General features: G+C 36.3%; 1 protein-coding gene across 2 annotated transcripts in view; it reads left to right on the top strand.

Moving 5' to 3' along the window:
• Positions 1-17434, top strand: part of LOC131440661 (coiled-coil domain-containing protein 186) — a 483734-nt gene that overhangs the window by 428330 nt on the left and 37970 nt on the right. The window lies entirely within an intron of this gene.

Below are 17434 nucleotides of genomic sequence, written 5' to 3' on the forward strand. Positions count from 1 at the left end.
CGTCAGTGTAGTGTCCGTCCGGCAAACTCGAATTCGTCGTCAGCGATATTTTTTGTCATCGAAGTCGGTTTGTCAGCATCTTTGCTGTGCCGGAACGGAAACGAAACGAAAACGTTCCGATAAAAAAGAATACCGACGGTGAACTGAAGTCACTTTCACTGAACCATTGCGGAACGAAAAGGTATGAATAGTCCTTAAAACGCTGCTGGGGCTGCCAGTTTTTTCTTGCTATAATGTCCACATTTTGAAGCTGACTTAAATTATTCACCAAGAACTGGAACACTCCTGAACATGCCATGAGAGCAAATTCAGCAGTTAGAAATTTTATATGGGAGATCTATAGTAAAGCTGAAACTGGACCAAACGTATCTCCAGTAAGAGAGAATTCAGCATCTTGCAGTAATATATGGGTGATCTATATTAGAACTGAAACTGGAACGAACATATCTCCAGCAAGCCGTTTTAATTTTATTTATTCTACTGTCCAATTTAAAACTGGCATACGATGCCGTTCTATTTTGTGTATTTTTGAGGGCATAAAGGCATATTCAGGAGTGTTCTAGTTCTAGATCCATAATTTATGTCAGTTTTAAAATTCAAATCTAGAAATTATAACAAAATAAACTGGCAGCCCCAGCAGCGTTTTATCTGTGTTTCAAATATAGAAAAAATAGAACGGCAATGTATACCAGTTTTAAATTTGACAGTTGAACTGGTCGAATAAATAAAACAAAAACGGATTGCTGGGGATACGTTTGTTTCAGTTTCATTTATTGTGCATGCAGATAAAAATCGGAAGCGACGTCTCTCTCGCCTGATTATGTTGCTCCAGCGAAGTTCACTGTGCACCAATGGTATGTTGACTGTCATGCGATATATTAATCATTCATAATTGTTCGAAAATTCACTCCCTTGTAACGTTCAGTGTCAAACCCATTGATTCCCAAACATACATTATCAACTTTAAGCGCATTCAGAAAGTAATATTCCATCGTTATGTGCTTCGATAGTGGAGGCAAGACAATGTATTCATTTATGTTGCAGCACGTGGTTCATAAACAAGACAACAAAATATGTATAAAGTAACATGATTCTATCAGTTGATGTATTAGGTTTTGCACGAACATGCCATAACCTCACAAAATGAACAGAATGAACTTTTTTTTGACAGTCGACGTGTACTTGTTTACAGTTTAAAAGTTCATCAGAGGTTCATCGTTCGAATGTAAAAATTGCAAGTCGCCTCACACTAAACAGATTCTTACATATATCGCTCCTTGATGCTGAAAACACATACCGGGCAATCTTTTTAGTTATTTTCAATGTGGAATAAGTTTTTAACAGGCACTTTTTCGTCATTTTTCGATTTTTAACTTTTAACAAAACAAGTACACGGCAACTGTCAAAGATGAACTTGATTCATCGGCAGTTCATTTGTGTCGTCATCGTGCAAAACCTAATAGGAAATGGCAGTTCAACTGACGTCGCTCGGCAACGTCGCTGCGCTGGACTGTCCAGCGAATTGCAAATTAGTGCTAGAGGCGTGCAAAACAGCTCATTTTGGTGAACAGCTCCGAACCGATCAGCTCACCAAAGTGAATCGATTCGATGTATCAGCTCATCAGCTCTTTTAGTTTGAACTTAAGGTTCATTTTGTGCGCCGTTTTTCTTATGCACCGGTTTTCTTTCAAATGCATGATCAAAATTGAATCATTGATTTGCAATGATGCAATGAATGCAATGCGAATTAGTTTATCTTTAATTGATGTCGACTAAAATGAATCTCTTAAAGAGCCGAAAATCCGATCAGCTCGTAGCGTGTTCCCTTCGTCATAATGCAGTGAACTGGGTAGCAAATGAGTGAGCTGATGAGCTGCGGTTCTTTTGAAAAGAGCTGTGAGCTGTCAGCTCACTTCAATGATTCGATTCACTGAAACAGCTCAGGAGCGAATTGCCCATCTCTAATTAGTGCTGCAGCGACAATACATTATAGACCACCCATATGAATCTTGCAGCTGCTGAATTTGCTCTAAGGGCATATTCAGTAGTGTTCTAGTTCTAGATGCATAATTTATGTCAGTCAGAAGTCTTTCCACTTATTTGTTTAAACTAACCATACATACCCGCACAATACTTCTACTTCACGTAGAACAACAACAAATTTTCTTTCTATGTAAAGGTAACACTTAATTTTCACACTATTTTTGCAAGACAAAAAACAACAACCAACCAAGTGAAAGAAAAACTAACAGAAAGGATGAATTTTTGGAAAAAAATACGCTCAGAAACAGGACTCGAACATGCGTTCTTATGCATTCCGTGCATACGCGCTACCATTTCGCCACTCGCGCGTATGCACGGAATGCATAAGAACGCAGGTTCGAGTCCTGTCTCTGAGCGTATCTTTTTCCAAAAATTCATCCTTTCTGTTAGTTTTTCTTTCACTTGGCTTCTCCAATATATATTTCCGCTCAGTCATTGCGAAAACTGAACTTAGTCATGGCGGCTTTACGTCAAACTAAAATTAATAAATCGTTAACAACAAACCGTTCCAGCAAATTGAACGCATATTTCGTGCAATATGTCGTTCAACAAGCGCTCAAAAACCAACCAAATTGAACGGCCTGCTGAGAGGGATATTATAGACCATCCATACACGCTCCTTGAACATAACTCATGGTTTGAGTTGCATTTACTCAAATTCATAAACTGGAACATTATGTCAAAATTTGAGTATGGATTTGAGTAAAAGTTGAGTTTTCTCGCATTTATTCATACATTAGAGTGAGCGTTGAGTTTTCAAACATTTGAGTAAAAAAAAAAACTTTTAGTAGTTCAGTGCGTTTTCATTTTCGGAATATTCTTATTGATTTTAAGAATGCAAGAATACGTCGTTTTTCATTACCGTTTCTAGATTCGGCTTTTGAAATCATGAATCATTGTGTCAATAGTAATTTTGTGGTTTCAATTATGCTAAGTGAGAGATCCTACATAAGGATATAAAAATCGTTCAATTTTGACTCCAATGTGTTACAAATATAGAAGAAATATAACGACAGCGTGTAGCAGTTTAAATTTGACAGTAGAACTGTTCGATTAAAGTAACACTAAAACGGCTTGCTGGGGATACGATTGTTGCAGTTTCAGTTATATTATAGACCACCCATATGAATTTTGCACCTCTTGAATTTGCTCCAAATATTTAAATCTGGTATTCATAACAAGATAAACTAGCAACCCCAGCAGCATTTAATGTATGATTCAGACGATCCGTCTCCTTCCGTCACAGTAAACCTCCGTCACCGTCAACATGATTACATGCATTCTTATGGAGACATTCACACTTAACGTCACCGTCACGGAACGTCTTGACGGACGGAGCGTGTGAACGTTGCGGTAAAGAAAGTATTAAACTAATTTTGACGGCAGCTGACGTTCCGGTGACGGTAACGGAAGAAGGCGGACCGTCTGAATCGTACATAACTCGTGTTTCAAAAGATAAATTACCAACTTTCAGTTTTTGTGTTTGGTTCCATAAGGGTTAACCAGGTTAAGCGACTTTTTTTTTACTCGCAAAATCAGTATCCTCATAAAACCGATTTTTGGTTTTTCGAGATAAATTTGGACAGATAGATTTTTCCGCCAAATACAGATTTTTGACCATTCAGTAAAAACCATTCAAGCGAAGAGGTTGTGCTTCGATTATACTGGCTCGCGAGTTAACGGCTGTAGGTAGTTAAAACTGTTGGTACTAATCTCAAATGCAATATTCGGGGCATTTTTCGACTGGAAAGCTAGCAACGAAGGCCATCCCGATCATAGACAAAAAGGTGTAAAGACACAGAGGTGCGAGCGCATAGAAGTGACGAGTCACAGAGGTGCCATCGCATAAAGGTGCGAAGATAAAGGGTGCAAAGGCACAGATGTGCTAAAGCAACCCAGTGCTGATCTACCAGGTACCAGAATTTGTCCGCTGCGTAGGATCGAAAGAGACGACATATATCGCGAGGTGCTACACTGCAAACACCACGTTTGATCGCCACCAAGATTAATAGAACTGTACCTGGGGTCAGGTACAGGCAGCACACCAAGTACAGTGATGACCACAACGACGGTAGAGCAACTGAGCCGAAAGCGATACCAAAAGACTGCCAATTGGAAACAGAGACAACAGCAACGATGTAGATTGATTTTATTTTTTTTTATTTCTCTTACAACTGACATTTTTACTATACATAAGTTTTTATTTTAATATTATTAATTAAAAAAAACAGTTAATGTTATGGATGATCTCATTGAAGATCATCCGAATCCGATTCCGGATACTAGTAAGATCTTAAATACTCCAAGTACTAAACATTATCCAAAGGGTACCACTGGGCCATGGATAGTCTATTTTCGATAAAAAGAAAAGGTATTAAATTTGATGCGAATTACAAAGGATTTGGCATCAAACTTTTCTGAAGTAGTAGAAATCTCTAATGTTAATAGAGATAAAATTTGAGTTGTTGTTAACGATTTGGAACAGGCGAACGAAATTGTAACCTGTAAATTATTTGCTATTGAGTATAGAGTTTACATTCCATCGAAGGAGGTGAAAATTAACGGTGTTGTGACTGAAGCAAGTCTGACAGCCGATGATTAACTTAAAAATGGAGTTGGTCGTTTCAAAAACTCCATGCTTGAGGGATTTAAGATACTCGAGTGCAAGCAATTGTTCTCAGTATCTATTGTCGATGGAAAAAAAATCTTATCGTCCCTCCGATTCGTTTCGAGTAACATTTGCCGGATCTGCGTTGCCTAGCCATGTCTACATCGATAAAATTCGTCTTCCTGTTCGGGCATGCGGCTACTTATTGTAGTAATGAGTCTAAATGTATAAAATGTCAAGGGCCCCATAAGGGTAAACTTTGCGATAAAGATATTGGAAAATGTGTTTATTGTGGGGAGAGCCCTCGTGATCTCTCAGTATGCGCTACATTTAAGTTGCGTAAAGACAAAATTAAGCTTTCTTTAAAAGTACGGTCTAAGCGCACATATGCAGAAAAGCTTAAAACAATTATTGATATCCCCCCACAGAAAACGGTTTTTCAAACCTAGAGCCAGAGAAATCTGACTCTGATGAAACTAGTGTAGTCACCCCTCAAGGTTCTGTTAAGAGGAGGTAGTCCCTACCCAAATTATCAAAAAAGACACCTAAAATTACACCTTCAAAAACAGATCTCCATATTAAATCTAAAAAGCCAAATTTAAAAGCAAAAACTGCCTCCTGGTCACAAACCAATCCAACAACTAGCACAAGAAAAAACAATAATCCAGTGGGCTCCGTTTCACATTCACCAACAGGATTACTAAAGTTTTCAAAAATTGTAGAATGGTTTTCGCAGCATTCAATATTTCTGAACCCCTAAAGACCATCATAACGGCATTCCTTCCGATAGCTAGAACTTTTTTGAAACAGTTATCAGCTCAATGGCCAGTTCTCTCAGGTTTTGTATCATTTAATGGATAATTTATCATCCGCAGCGAATGATTCAATCACTGTCCTGCAGTGTCAAATAAACATTAAAGGAAAGGACATTTGTATTGCTTCGGTATATATTCCTCAACGAGCTCAAGTTGGACAACGACAGCTTAATGAAATGGTCGAAGCCCTCCCTGCTCCACGATTGATTATGGGAGATTTCAATACGCACGGAATTATGTGGGGTTTCAATTTACAATGATAACAGATCATCCTTAATATATAATATTTGCGACAATTCTAGCATGACGGTATTAAATATGGGTAGCATGACACGGATCCCAAGACCTGTCCAATTGCATTAGATTTATCTCTTTGCTCAACTTCAATTCGACTAGATTGCACCTGGAAAGTATTTCCTGATTTATAGTGGCGATCATTTACCAATCATCATCTCTATTAGCAGTAACAAAAGCATTGCTAATTCAGTTATTATTCCATATGATTTGACAAAAAATGTTGACAGGATTAAGATACTACTTTGGTATTTAATACCTACTACTTTGGTATTTAATTACTACTACTTTGGTATTTAAGTACCTTGAATTCAATGGAAGAGCTCCCCCCACTTGAAGAATATGATTTCCTCGTTTACTCGATTCTGGCGGCCGTAGAACAAGCCCAAACCAAACGATTTCATAGTCCATCGTCTAACAGAAGGTCTCCAAACCCTTGATGGGACAAAACGAGGAGGAGGAACTCCTCAGAATTTTGACAAATTCTTGACTTTAGAAACCAAGCACAAGAACATACTTCGGGCCCAGAAATGTAGCTATTGGAGACATTTTGTCGAAAGTAGGCTCGATAGAGAGAATCTCTCCGTATTGGGACATAGTTGCGCGAATATAAGGATCGATGACGCTTGAGGGAAGATCATGCATACGCACTTCTATAGCACTATCTTCCATATATACTGGAATGTTGTACTTGATATTTTCATGCTCCACATAGTGCACATTATTATTGTCTTTAGCGAATTGAATTGCATCCAACTCTTTATAGAACTGGATGTAAACAACATTATTGGTCTTATTGCATTGAAGTAAATGCACACGTTTAATGTCAAGATGCATTTGCTCCTTAAGCAAACCTTCAAGTTCTCGTATCGAAGGTCAAATTTTGCACTGTCTGAAGTCAACAATAATTGTACTATTTCGTACCGGCGGTAGCTTTTGGTTCGTTTGGTTCACTCATTTCGAGATTGTTCTATTGTTCACTACACAATACTGTTTCTTCTGTCCCGAACGTAAGCGGTTTTGGTTTGTCGACTGACTTGGATGAGATGTGAAACCGAACTGTGAATGACATTGACAGCTGTCTAGTAACCCCATGTACACTAAGACAATTGGCAGATGATGCCGTGGTTACAGTTACTGGACCCAAAGCTATTGATATGCAAAAACCATTGCAAGATACCTTAGATAACTTGTCCATTTGGGCTGTTCATTTGTGTATCGAATTCTCTACGGAGAAAACAGTGCTGGTCGTCTTTTCAAGTAAGCATGATCCCGCGCAGCTTCAGCTTCATATGATAAAATCAGGAATCAGAACAAATTGGCTCAAATGGCACGTTCCCCTTGATATTTGGAGATTTGTGCCTTGCCATCAATTTGTTTTTAGCACCATTTTCCCGATATATAAGAGGGAAGGATTGAAAGGAAATGGTAAGGGTTGGACTAGGATGATGGGAAAAATCGCGATATTGACCATACCGTTTAGGCATGCGTGGAGTATCGTGATGTCAGATCTCAAATAATGAAATCCTTGCGTACTCAAGGTAGACTATCCAATGTACCAGTTTACGACATTCCTGCTTGTCGTGACCTTTTTTACATGAATCTTCTTTATCATTTCATTAAGTCCATTGGAGTTCCGAATTTAAATTTCATTTTATGTTAGACCCCTTTTCTTTCCATGAGTTCAACCATTAGCCAACCAATATTGAATGAATAAAAGTGATGAATTGATACAAACAAACCAAAATAGTTATAAAATAATGTACAAATTAAATGTATTTTGTTTAACGTAATTTATAATAGCAAATCGCTTGATAAAAACCGTGTTTAGATTAACTAATGACTACCAACATACTAATATGATATTCGAAATGTATTAGGATTAAGGGGCGGGTAGGGTCTAACACTTTTGAAAAATCATTTATTATTTTCTTTCTATTTTCTAATAGTAAAATATTTCAAGAATATTCTGTGAAATTTTGAAGCCTATCGGAACAAAACTCAGCAAGTTAGGGTTCTTTATCTTTGCCGATCTCATACTACGAAGAAATAAGAGCTGCGTACACAGGCCCAAGATTTCTGCTTCGATTGTCTTAAAAATCTGACAAAACATTCTCGAAATGTTTCATTATAGCAAACTACAAAAGAAAAAATATGGCTTTTTGAGAATGTAAGAGCCTACGTGCTCCCTTGAGAAATAAATTGTTTCCTTCGATTTTATAGACAACTAGCTGACCCGTCGAACCTCGTCTCTCTCTCAAACTGTTGGTTTCGACACACCAAACTGTTGGTATGAGATGATCACTGCATTCGTTTAATAGTTTTGTTAATAGTCATATCATTAGTCGACACCACATCATTTTGTTTAGTACCCCACATACGCTAACGAATGTTTGAGTTCGGTACTGAGAATCTATATCAGAGAGTTTTATATGAAAATAATGTGCAATTCTTCTGTTATCAATCCACCATTCAGCTTATCAATCCACCAGAATTGACCCGGTTTTCAATCCACCAGAATTTATCCGATGCGATTGAACGAACTTCAGCATGCTAAATGCAAGGCAAACCTCTTTGTTTGATCTCATTATTTAAACAACACGATCCTTTCATTGATTCGTACAAAAATCGTTCTATAATGTGATTTGTTCAACTCACGACTACGATGGCCAACATTAATCATCTAACTGATTACATTACACACAATGCATCTTCTGGTATACAATATCCGAATTTTTGATTCTGTTTACGGTATAGCTAGAACACTCATATGCGTTCCATCATTAAATAATTTGACAAACAATAATGTTGATACCCAATTAAGCACGTGGCTCGGAATGACGAATCACATCAATCAAGTATGCATGTGAAATCTCCACACAAAACTACTCGCTGCACGCCAAACGATTTTTTCAACGATCTAGTGTTCTTTTCTTCGACGGTCAAACACTTCGTAGATCTAGTAAGCATTGGTGACTTTTTCAACGGAAAATTCCATTGTCCATACAAAACAATTTTATGGATTTTTCCCACTTTTCCTATTTTTTTATGTACGAACCCGGTGGGGATAGAAACTAATCAAACAAGAAAGGATTCATGTAAATCCGTCCATACGTTCTTAAGTGACGCGATTACAAAGAATGATCTCTGCATTTTTATATACCTTATGATCAAAAAAGAACCGGAATTTCCATTTTAAAATTCCCGAGCTTGTCCAATCGGTAAACTTTTATACTCTCACCGTTGGAAACACTTTTATACACATTCTGTCAAATTTTGACGCATATCGTACGATTAGTTTTTGTTTGGCGTCTATACAAAGAAGTTGAAAAATTTTCGTGTGGCGCTTTTTATAATGGATGAAAATTTAGAACAACGTGCGTGCATCAAATTTTGTGTTGCAAATGGATTTAAGTGTTCCGAAACGTTGAAAATGTTAGAAAAGGCCTTTGGTGAATCGTGTCTAGGAAAAACACAGGCATACGAGTGGTATAACCGCTTCAAATGTGGTCGTACAAGCTTGGATCATGATGAGATCCCTGGCCGCCCAACAACATCTGTTACTGAAGAAAACATTGAATCGGCGAAGCAAATCGTGTTGCAAAATCGTTCTGTACCGATTAGAGAGATTGCTGTGTTGTTGGGCATCTCTTATGGATCAGCCGAACACATTTTAACTGATGTTTTGGGTTTGAAACGCGTCGCTTCTCGGCTGGTGCCAAAAAAGCTGAATTTCATTCAAAAACAGCGTCGTGTTGATGTGGCCAAAGAGATGATTTCCAACGCAGATAGTGACTCCACAATCATCGAATGCATCATAACTGGTGATGAGGTGTGGATCTATGAATGTAACGTCGAAACCGCACAACAATCAACCGTATGGCGCTTCGAGAGCGAGCCGTTGTTCTAAATTTTCATCCATTATGAAAATCGCCAAACGAAAATTTTTCAACTTTGTATAGACGCCAAAAAACTAATCGTACGATATGCGTCAAAATTTGACAGAATGTGTATAAAAGTGTTGCCAACGTTGAAAGAATAAAAGTTTACCGATTGGACAAACGCGGGAATTTTAAAATGAAATTTCCGGTTCTTTTTTGATCATAAGGTATATATATATATAGATAAACTTTAAACGCGTTTATCTCGAAAGCAAGTATTGAAAGTCCGTGTATATCGTCATTCAAAAACTACTGCACCACTTTTTTCAAATTTTGCACACACTTTCTATATATGAAAAACCAGACCCCAACGTTTTCCCTTTCGTTGTTTGTTACTATGGGAAGGTTTTACAGCTACAAAATGGCCGATTTTTTCGTGAAAAATCGTACTTTTGAATTTAAGCAACCACCGAAATTTCAAAAAATTGAAAAAATCATACAGAAACGTTGGGGTTCAGAAAAACTTCTGCTCTAACTGCTTTGATTTGTTCATTTCTGATTAGTCTGCGCTGAGGTACAGTGGACACCGCAAATTATGATTTTTAAAAATCGTCCTCAAAAATGCCTCTTCACCGACTTATTTTTCAATATTTTTCTATAAAAAATTACAAAATGTTTTTCCTAAACAATGTTCCTAAAAATTTCGTTTTAATTTCAGATAGCTTTTCATTGGAATTCCAAATTTCGTGACTTCACAAGGCATAATTTCCATATAATTTTTGCCTGAATGCCAGTTTCATATCTGTTATAGATCTCTCACATTACACTTCCAACTGCTGAATTTGCTCTAAGTGTCATTAATCTAAGGAAAGTGTTAGATGGAAGGAATGACGATTGGACCGTAATAATTAAAAGAGGAATTAAACAAATAGAAACTGTCGTTTGCACTTCTAACGCTTGTCTTCATATTGGCAAGATAGACATTTGGTGCTGCAAGTTTAATATGAGAGATCTAAAATTGAACTGAAACTGGAACAAATAAACCCTTCTAGTTTTATTTATTCGAACAGTTTATCTGTCAAATTTAAAACTGGCATACCCTGCCGTTCTATGTTTTCTATACTTTAGGGTGCATTCAGTAGTTTTTTAGTTCTAGATGCATAATTTATGTCAGTTTTAAAATTTAAATCCGGAAATTAAACCAAAAGAAACTGGCAACCCCAGCAACGTTTTACTCGTGTTTCAAATACAGAAAAAAGCGGCAACGTGCACACTTAGAAAAAGTTACTCAGAGTTTGAGTACTTGTTACTCATTTTCAAATGATACATGGAAACGTCAAAAATTGAGTAGTTATCATCAATGATACTGAGTAACTTCTACTCTAAATTTGAGTTTAAGGTAAAATGTAGCGTCATAAAATGCGCGCAAAATTTTATCCGCTTCAGTTGAACGAATCGTCGCACAAAGCGTACCAAGAAAAACGGACACATAGAAACAAGAACTTTTTTGAATGGTTGAGCGCAGTGGGCTTACCTCTCGTTATATTGGCTTGTAAAAAACACTGGACGTAATGGATTTTTGAATTCTTCACACTTTGAATATATGCTAATTCAATCGTTATTGTTAGTGATTACTCTTACACTAGAGCTACAAATCATGAGTAATTATGAATGATTAACATGAGGTTATATGTATATGTATTGGCTAACTTGCTAACCATGTATATGCCTGAGTTTAGTAGCAAGCATGGATTCTCCCTCAAAAGAACGATTGAAGACAAGAGAACATTCAAGTATTTTCAATATCTTTGCCAGTCGTTCACCAGGCCCTTCTCGCCGATGAGATAGAATTTACGTAAAAGTATTCACCATTAACTTTTTCTCGGAAGTGACTTTCGGAATTATATAGCGTGATGAGTCTAGAAATGTCTGTTTCAACGATAACGAACCGAAGACCAAACAGCCTCTGGCCTCCGGTGCCAGAAATCATCAATAGTTTAATAATTTCTTAGATTACATTATTGGAATACATTCCAATTATAACTAATAGTTCATCATACCGTGCAGTTAAAATTATTTAATGAATCTTTTCTCAAGCCCATAATTGGGGCACGAAATTGAATATAAAGTTATTTCGTAGTTCCTTATTATTCAATCGATTTTGAAAGCAAATTCAAGCGTTGATTCATTGTATTCATAATATTTGAAAAACCAATGAATTCCAATAAGTTTTCCTTGCTGACTGGCTCGAAGCTGACCCTCAATGTTTATCACTTTGTTTGTATATCAGGTTAATGAACGATAATACTTGGCTTGTATTCATTTCATTCAGTAGCAATGTTGAAGTTTTAGTTTTGCTATAGAAATTGCTACAACCTAAAATAATACCTTTTTTGCGATTTTACACAGCCAAGCATTATTACTTCAGCAACATCAATGCATTGAACTCAACAGAATTGGACATTATTAGCATTATAAATGACAGTTACTTAGAAAATACACGATTTCTTACAATACCCATTTTATTGTATTCACCTCGTTTTTATTTCAACACAAAACCCAATGCTGCATAAATTCGCGTCATTATTTTATATGTTATTTTTGCTCACGATATAATGCCACCGTGTCCACCGTGCATTTTTCACACCACCTCAATATGAAACAGCAGCGCGCAAGCAATAAAAAAAATGCGGAAAAGTTTATGTAAACTTTTTCAAATTTCGGTTGTTTTAGCTAAAATTTTATAATTTTGAGTTGCATTTTTAGATTCTTTGTGAAATTCTGTTACAAACACTACTTTTCAGTTCTAAAATCATCCCGTGGAACGGAAAAGTTACCGTTTATTCATTTCAAAAGCCAATTACGGCTCGGCAAAGCAAAATTTCAAAATTCTAAGAATACTTAGTTATTATAAATTAGATTTCGAAAACTTAAGTGTTTTTGGTTTTTCGAAAATCGGTCTAGTTTTTGAATAATTGATCAAAACCGCGATTTTCGCATTCCGCTACATTTCACCTTAACAACTCGTTTTTTGTTACTATTCGCAAGATCAGTCTAAAAGTTGTAATAACCATTTGAAGGTTGTATATTTTGTTAGTGAGATCGCGTATTTCGAGGGTGAGTCGCTCAACACAAACGGTGTTGTGTCTGCAAAAACCGGAATGATAAACTCCGTGTTGTGCTTTAGAATCGAAATAATATGCTCAAATGTCATTTATGAGGAATAAGTGAATGATTGGTGCCTGAGCATAACTGACATGTATGTTAATTTGCGATTGACACACTACTCCAAGCGACCACCACTTGATATAGTATTGAGTTCAATTACTTAATATTTTAATACAATACACTCAGAAAAGGAGCAATTTTTTGCTCTTACTCATTTTTGAGTAACTATTTTTAAGCGTGTATACCTGTTGTATTTGACAGTAGAACTGTTCGAATAAATAAAGCTAGAACGGCTTGTCAGGGCATATTCAGGAGTGTTCTAGTTCTAGATGCATAATTTATGTCAGTTTTAAAATTTAAATCTAGAAATTATAACAAAATAAACTGGCAGCCCCAGCAGCGTTTTATCTGTGTTTCAAATAAAGAAAAAATAGAACGGCAATGTATACCAGTTTTAAATTTGACAGTAGAACTGGTCGAATAAATAAAACTAAAATGGATCGCTGGGGATCCAATGCCTCCAATATGTGTAATTTTCATCTAAATCACCCTTAATTCTCAAGTGAACCACGTTGAACTGGATGTCGTAAATACGGAAAAAACCTATTTTAATCCACCTAGTGGTGTAATGATGCCTTTCTTATATTACTCATTACATCATAAATATAACAGTGAAATTCGCAAAAACAACTGTTTATTGAATAGAAATAAGAAAAAGTTTATTCGAACCTAATCTAACAAACTCTATAAAATCTGTTTACCCTGTAGTTCCGGAACCGAAAGTAGTATCCACAACAAATTAAGGAATTCTGTATGAAACTGTAAGACTTTTCTTTTGAACTTATCAGTTTGTGAAAATCGATTTGGCCATCTCCAAGAAAAGTAAGTGAGATCCTTTTTGCAGTTTTTTATCACTATTTCCAATTCTTCCGAGACCGGATGCAGATAAACGGAATAGCCAAAGTTGGTTCGTTTACTACTAACAAATATGATCTACAAATTGGAACAGTTTTGAACGTAGTTAAATTATTATTATTATTATTATTATTATTATTATTATTATTATTATTATTATTATTATTATTATTATTATTATTATTATTATTATTATTATTATTGTTATTATTATTATTATTATTATTATTATTATTATTATTATTATTATTATTTTTATTTATATTATAATTATTATTGACCTCACTACACAACGTGTACGAAATAGAACAAAGCACGCCTTGTTCGTTTTGTGTTTTCTTTTTCTTTCGGTGTTGTACATATTGTCACTCTATATGGCGATTTGAAAACTTTGACACTCGTCGCCCTGCAACTGCGGAACCGGAAGTCGGATCCGGATGAAATTTCACAGTAGCTTTAAAAACAGTATGAACTTTAATTCAAATCAAGATTTGTCAAAATCGGTTCAAGCATCGCAGAGAAATCGAAGTGAATTTAGTTTAAGGAGTTTTTCTTCTTCTCTTTCGGTGCTCTCGGAACAGGAAAAGAGGGGGCCAGTAGTGCCGAATTAAGTTTTCATACCCACAAACTAACAAACTCTGCAAACTAGAAGAATTTATCAGGCAGTTTTAAGGGATTTGTACCTGTTTTTAACCATCGTTCGTGAAAAAATACTTATAAAATTGGTAATTTCCCACTTATCACGCTTTAGTTCCGAAACCGGAAGTCGGATCCTGATAAAATGTTCCACAAATTTTTAGGATATTATAAGACCTTTCATTTGAATTTTAATTTGCAAAAATCGGTTGAGTTGTTCCAGAGATAATTGAGTGTAAACTTTTTCTCAAATTTTCACATATTACCATATAATTCCGGAACCGGAAGTCACATTCAAATAAAATTCAATAGCAAGCTATGGGACCATAATACCTTTTATTTGAATTTAATTTGTGAAAATCGGTTCAGCCATCTCTGAAAAAAGTGAGTGCATATTTTTTTCACTTTTTTGGTACATATCATCCTATATCTCCGGAACCGGAAGTCGGATCGGAATGAAATTCAATAGCAGGCTATGGGACTATGAGACCTTTCATTTGAATCTTTGTTTGTGAAAATCGGTTCAGCCATCTCTGAGAAAAGTGAGTGCATATTTTTGTTACATACACACACACACACACGGACACATACACACACACAGACATTTGCTCAGTTCGTCGAGCTGAGTCGAATGGTATAGAACACTATGGGTCTCCGAGGCTCCGTTCGAAAGTCGATTTTCACAGTGATTGCATAGCCTTTCTATATGAGAAAGGCAAAAACTGACACGATTTCTTTACACTTTCGACTTCGAATTGATAATTGATCGATTGCTCCTGATGTATGAGTTTTGCAGTCGTTCGAAAGCTTCTGGAACACTTGGTTTATAAGAAATGACTGATAATGGTCTATCCTGATATTAGCTAACAAATTTGAAGCACAGAATTTCGCTGCGATCACAATTTGTTTGATGCTGTACACAGCTTATAATATTGTCTTCAGACTCGCTTGGTAGAAACTTTGTTGAATAGTACCAATTTCTATTACTATTCATACTCAAGATCGGACGTGAAAGAAGAGCAACCCGAAGGACAGTTTTCTGCCTATTCGCTAGTGCTGAAATATTCATAGTGAGTAACTTGGGACGTGCTAAATTATTGTTCATCCGATTATTGTTATTTGGATTCAATTGAAACTGAATAGAGCCTCCGTATGGAATGTTGGATAAAACTGATATGTTTAGATAACTATGTTTAGAAATTGTAGAAGTTGCAGTAACAGCGGTGGTAGTGAATTGATGTTGATTGTCAATGATTGCAGATGCTAAAGTGGCGGTCGGCGAATGGACTTCCGGTGAAACTCTCAACGGGTGAGCACGTTGCATCGTGTTAGTCCGGAGAAAATTCGAGTATTTCACAAGAAAGAAAGGATTTTCAGCCGTACTTTGACGATTCGACGCAGCCACACAGCGAGATTTTCGCTTGTAGTCAAGTGAAAATAAAGTCCATTGGACTATAAACGAAAATTAACTGGCAATATAGCCTTAGTTGCTGTGCCATAAATTCGGCGTCATCTCAAGTGAGGTGACGCCAACCAGAAAGGAAGAAGAAGAAGGTCGGCGAATGGCGGATGGCGAAAAATTTGCACTACTTGAGCGGATGGAGAAGATCAATCAATCAACGGAACTCGACACACATTCATTTAGTTCAAAAAAGAAATATCACCTGAAATTAATGTGAAAATGTGAATCACTTCTGTTAAGAAAAAATGAGCAAATGCATAGATTGTCATCCCATCCTTTGTGTCAATAAAAAATCTTTCTTTAATGGCTTCGACATAATGGATATAAGTTGCCACACTTTCTCTTCCAGATGTGATTCTTGCTTTTGGTAATGGATAAAAAAGGTCACTAACCAGAATTTTAACACATACATTGAAGCAGTTCCTTGTACAGTTTTTAAGCCGCGAGAAAGTTTTCTCAGAACTTGTTCTGTATATTCAAGTTGCAAAAAGTGCCACGCGTACTTTAGTGCTCTAATAAAGTGGATATTGTTCAGGCACCAGGCATAAATGATATTCAATGGCCACTTATTATGTGCGCTAAATCATTAGAAATCAAGGAAAATATATTAGTTTGACATTAGCGCTTCTACAGAACAATCTCTTAATTGATTCAATCAAAATTTTTCTGACTTGTTAAACTCGCGCTCACGATGAGCAATATTATTTATCTAACTCCATTACACACAACCCATCAACTGGTATCAGAATTTTTTCTCCTGCCTACAGCGGTTTTCTAGAACAGTCATATGCATTCCGCTATTGAGTTTTTTTGCAAGCAATAATTGTGATATCCAATTGAGCACGTGACCCGAAATGACAAATAACATGAATCAAGTATGCATGTGCAATCTCCACACACAATTATTCGTTGCGCACCAAACGATTTTTTCTACGATCTAGTATTATTTTCTTCGACGGCCAAGCACTTATGCAATTCGTTATGCGCCAAACATCAATCAGCTGCTTGCACGAGGTCGCTTATTGCTGTCGTAAAGTATCGATTCAAGAAGGTTAATCAGATTGAGTTGTAAATCATCAAGATGTTCAAGAAACAGAACTATCGTTCATAGAACGTTCGGAACCAACTTGATAACGCAGCGCAAAACGGTGATTGTAACAGGGTCTTGCATTAGAATTAGAATACATGCGACAAAAGACTAGCATAGTATCCGTAAAAGTACCAATCAACTTCAAGGCAGAAATAGTACGTTAAAGTATCAGCTGCATAATTTCATCGGCATTCCTCAATGGACGATTCCCGACATTGGGAACATAACCAATAAACTTCAGGAAAATCACGAATGGTTTTCACGAGTGAGTTGTAAATGATAAATTATCCATCAAATGATACAAACCCTGAGAGAATTGGCCATTGAACTGTTAACTGCTTCAAAAAAGTGCTATCTATTGGAAAAAATGCCGATTTTAGGGGTTCAGAAATATTGGATGCTGCGAAAATCCATTCTACAATTTCCGAAAACTGCAGTAATCCTTATGGTAGCTGTGAAAGGGAGCACACTGGATTATTGTCTTTATTTGTACTAGTTCCACAAACAAAATATGAAACAGCA

Source organism: Malaya genurostris, chromosome 1, assembly GCF_030247185.1.
Source record: "Malaya genurostris strain Urasoe2022 chromosome 1, Malgen_1.1, whole genome shotgun sequence".
Classification (NCBI taxonomy): domain Eukaryota; kingdom Metazoa; phylum Arthropoda; class Insecta; order Diptera; family Culicidae; genus Malaya; species Malaya genurostris.